At 36.7% G+C, this 4,920-nt stretch overlaps 1 protein-coding gene across 1 annotated transcript in view; it reads right to left on the bottom strand.

Annotated features, from left to right (window-relative positions):
* Positions 1–4,275, bottom strand: part of LOC135221113 (hemocyanin AA6 chain-like) — a 413,378-nt gene extending 409,103 nt beyond the window's left edge. Inside the window, exon 1 of the mRNA XM_064258929.1 lies at positions 4,061–4,275. The gene's annotated coding sequence lies outside the window, so the exon portion shown is untranslated. The remainder of the gene's footprint in view (positions 1–4,060) is intronic.
* Between the last annotated feature and the right edge of the window lie 645 nt (positions 4,276–4,920).

Below are 4,920 nucleotides of genomic sequence, written 5' to 3' on the forward strand. Positions count from 1 at the left end.
TTACGATAATGAGGTCTGCTTCAGACGGTGTTACCAATTTCTCGTCTTCCATTTTACTCCATAAATTGTTCTTGTTCTTCATCCAATCCTACCTCGTATTTTCTCCCAAGCTTCAGCCATCATAATCATTTATTTTCCTTTTACGTTTTTCCTCTCGCCTCCGTTCTTCCCCCTCTTCCGGTTTCGTCTTGTCATGCTGTCTCCATCAGGTCGACAGGGCTATAATAGCTCCAATTACCAACTTGATCCTTCTTTTGCCAAAAAGAGATCGATTATCAGAATCTGATCAGTAGTACCTCTCTCTCTCTCTCTCTCTCTCTCTCTCTCTCTCCTCTCTCTCATCTCTCTCTCTCTCTCTCTCTAATGGGGCTCCATCATAGACTAATCAATAATCTTGTTTATATTTTCTGGATAAAAAAGAAGTCTTCGATAATCATTAAGTTTGAAACCCACGAAGATTTTTTTTTTACTCCGTTTTAAATTTCCTATTTTTATCACTTTCCTTTGAGTTTTCTTTTAATTCCTTAAAGAGGATGATGAGGATGATATCCATTCATGCTAATATTTAGAGTTTGATGACTGTAAACAATACTAATCGAGACACTAGTAAAATTTTAATTTACTACCGATTTTCTTTTTCTGCGCCCGATAAAGAAGCAGAACCATCAAGCATTTTTCCTTAGCGTTCTTCAATAATAATCAGTTAAAATCAGTTCCGTTATTCTACATCATGTCTTGCAGAGAGACGCATCCTTACTATACTGTTACCAGATGCAGTTCTTCAGTAGAATCCTTTCTTTCATATTTTGGACAAAGAAACCAAGTTTACTAAAATCTGGCATGGCGGCAGTAATCCAAATTCAGTGTGTTAATATTACTAATATATATATATATATATATATATATATATATATATATATATATATATATATGTGTGTGTGTGTGTGTGTGTGTATAATATATATACGTATTATATATATATATATATATATATATATATATATATATATATATATATATATATATGTGTGTGTTGTATATCTACATCAAAAGTATAAAAGGCCCCATTAAAATCACTGTTTCAAAGAACATACGAGAGTGGATATGTGGGTGGGGAAGTGGATGAGGATATGTCACATGGGACAACATATGTCACATGGGCCAGTTGTCCCATGTGACATATCCACATCCACATTCTCACCGACATATCCACACTCTCTATGTGATATATTAACATCGTATCCTTTTTGTTTCAGTGTATTAGTCATACTTAGTACAGGCTAGATCTCACCAAGTCTAAATTAAAAAGCAAAATCTTTCATGTCTTTATCCTCCAAACACTGGCTGTCAGATACAGCCTAGGTAGATATTACCAGCTGCAGTTCTACAGAAGTATCCTACCTCTATTGATTTGCACCGCGAAGCCAACTTTACTAGAACCATTAATCAAAATGTAGATGTTAATGGTTCGACCTTTTATGAGAAACACAGCTTACTGCTCAGTGCGTGTAAATCTTACATAACAGAAGAATACCATAAATATTACGGGAACATTTTTCATTACTTTTAAGTAATGGATAATATATATATATATATATATATATATATATATATATTATATATATATATATATATATATACATATATATATATATATATATATATATATATATATACTATATTATCCATTACTTAAAAGTAATGGAAAATTCCATTTCCAGTCATATTTTCTGTTATTCTTTTGTTACATGAGATTTACATGTACTGAGTACTGAGCTGTATTTCTCATGAAAGGTCGAACCATCAACACCTACATTTTGATTAATGATTCTAGTAAACTTAGCTTCATGGTGCAAATCAATAGAGAGGGGATACTACTGACGAACTGCAGCTGGTAATATATCTACCTAGGCTATATCTCACAGCCAGTGTATGGACAAGGCATGAAGGATTTGGCTTTAAATTCAGACTTGGTGAGATCTAGCCTATACTAAGTATGACTAATATAACTGAAACAAAAGGATTACGATGTACCCCTGAAAATATAACAGCCACAAATTTCAGCAAGGTCAAGACAGTCCATGGCAGTGGGTGGCTTTCAGCCAGGTAAAGTAGGCTAAACTGGGCTTATGATATGGCCCCTTAAGCTAAGCTAGGTTTAAGATATGAGCCTTTTGGCTAAGCTAGGCTAGGCTAGGCAAGTTAGCACCTAACTAGGTACATCACAATAATGGTTTTCAAGAGAACTGAAGGGGAATTACCCCTACCCTGACCGGGATGGATGTGGCAACCTAGGTTAGCTTAGGTGTAAGGATGAGGTACACTCCTGTGATTTATTCTACTTGTACATCTAAGCGGGACTGTCCAGGTAAGGACCCAACACCCTAGGGCAGGAAAGGTTAGGGAACATAAAGTTAGGTAGCATCCCTATATTTAAATCTATGATTTATGGCAGTCTAGGTGGTGGTACGGGGGAGTGAAGACCCATGGCCAGGCATGAACAGGAAGCCCTAAGTTGGGTTAGGTTAGGAAGCTTCCCTATATTTCAATAGTTTTCCAGTTCCCCTACAAAAGAAAGTTTTCTCCTTTGGTGCCCCAATAGCTGTTACACGTAGGGAGAAGGGTTTGGTAAGTAAAGGGGTAGGTGTTACTTATACAAATAGTGATTTAACGGTACAAATGTGTAGAATATGACCAAAGGCCAAAACGTTATACAAATTGAAAGCACTCTTATACATTTTTCCACACGAAGTAATAAGGAAATCACATAAAGCTACATGGCTTCCATTTCAAAATTTAATAAATCGATTTAATTTTCACTTTTACAGATTCTAAAATATATGATATAGGGTAAATGACTGAGTGGCGACATAATGGCCCCCGATCTCGGAACGCGACCACTTCCCGATAAAGCACTTGAATTATGACATTATTTCATAATTCATGAGAAAACACTTACTTCGAGAGAACAGTAGAGGTCTCGGTGTGCTGCCTGGATAGGCCACAACTCTTGACTGATGGTCATGGCAGCGAATTCAAGTACTACTTTATCGGGAAGGTGGTCACATTCAGGGATCGGTGGCCGCCATGTTGCCGCTAGGTCATTACTCTACGTATTACTAAACACCAAGACCAAAGGAGAAGAGGGAGGAATAAGAAAATATTATTAAATATGAAAACAAAACTATTATAGTACAGTATATAAAACATGGGCCTACGGGACGATAACCTAAGTGAGGCTAAACATTGAAAGAAAAGCAAACTAAGCTTTCTTCCTCTTAAAAGGCCGACAACCCATCAGAGGCAGCAATGAAGAGAGAAAGAACCAAAGAACCAACTGTAGATTAGGCTCACTCACTAAAATTGTGTACATAGGTAATACAGTAAGTAGTAAATATTTCGTGTATGAATAATTTGGCCTTTTTAAGGGGAAAACAAATCCGGTTCATTACGTAGCCTACGATCAATATCATTCAATACGGTGTTGGCGAGAGGTTAACTACTAGATACCTAACATTATCCATATTTCACCATTCCCATTGACGTTTCCCTCCACCCCCCCCCTCCCCCCTCCCCCAACCCCCGAAACCCCAGGGGAAACAGAATTCCACTGTAGAAAACTACAAAGAAAAATGGGGTAGTGCCATTTGTGGTCGAAAACGTGCAAAGCACAAGGTAACCAGTCGGAAGCCAGTTAGGCCTACGCCTATACTAGTTAGGCTACAAATGCATATCATGCATTAAAACATCGTTTTTGCTTTCCCGATCTTAAAACATCAATTTCTTAACGTTGTTTACATAACTGGTAAGTAAAGGTATGGCAAAAACGCATTAAAAAACACTTAACACCACGTGAAAAAGAGCAACAATGGGAAACAGTCTAGGCCTAGGCTGGTCTTGTCACTGGAAAGAAACTGACCGTTTTGCAATTAGGTGCCAACGAGTTTATATTAATATCAAACGCATCTCCACATTTATCATAAAAAAACAGTCTATCCTCACTCATATCAATAATGGTAACCGCTGACAACGATACACAGCGAAAATTTGACAAACTTACGGTACTTCGTTCAAATTGCTTCGTCAACCAGAGATACCTATCAATCGAGACATAACTCGAGTTACAGCCGATTTTCTTGTATGCTGACAGTACTCCATCTTCGTATGAGTAAACTATAACTTTTTAAAATATTTTCCTATGTACGCCATCACCGTAAACGAGCAAAGTAACCGAGAAATCACGATCAAACATAACAGGACGATCAAGTGATATGACTCCACCTTACACATTTACACAATACTAAGGGAAATCATAGATAATCATAAAAAATAGATGCTATAGATTAACTTCAGTGCATAAAAGTGATATGAAATGCAAAAGTGGCAGTTCTTATATCTTACGAAAATAAATATACCTTTGCTGCCAATTCAGTGTTGAATTAAAGTCTAGAACTTTAGAATTATACGAAAGAATCCGGTAATTATTATGATTTTTACGACAATAGGAAAACCCAGTATCATGTTGTTTTTTCAGCCACTCTTATTTATGGCTACATCTATGATTTCCGATTATCAAAACATTAAAAGATATTTGGGTGCAGTAATATCGAATACAATATTACCCTGTGAATTATAAAGGGAATTATAAATGATAAGAGGAGACACACACATTCCTGGGTGTACTAATGCATATATGTTAGGAGAAGTAATGATAAAATGAAGCAGAGTCCAAGGAACAGAAAAATATTGAAGAAAATTATTTTGTTTTCACAAGACCCTGTCCTCGAAAGGGCAGAATATCCTCGGCTACTGGCGGGGATTTCATAACAGCTTTCCCAGAAGTCCTTCAAATCCTTCTTAAAGGATTAGCGTGATTTGGGTAAACACGGCGTCCGCTAAGGGCATTACCACAGTGACACG

The sequence above is a fragment of the Macrobrachium nipponense genome, chromosome 2 (genome assembly GCF_015104395.2).
Source record: "Macrobrachium nipponense isolate FS-2020 chromosome 2, ASM1510439v2, whole genome shotgun sequence".
Lineage (NCBI taxonomy): Eukaryota > Metazoa > Arthropoda > Malacostraca > Decapoda > Palaemonidae > Macrobrachium > Macrobrachium nipponense.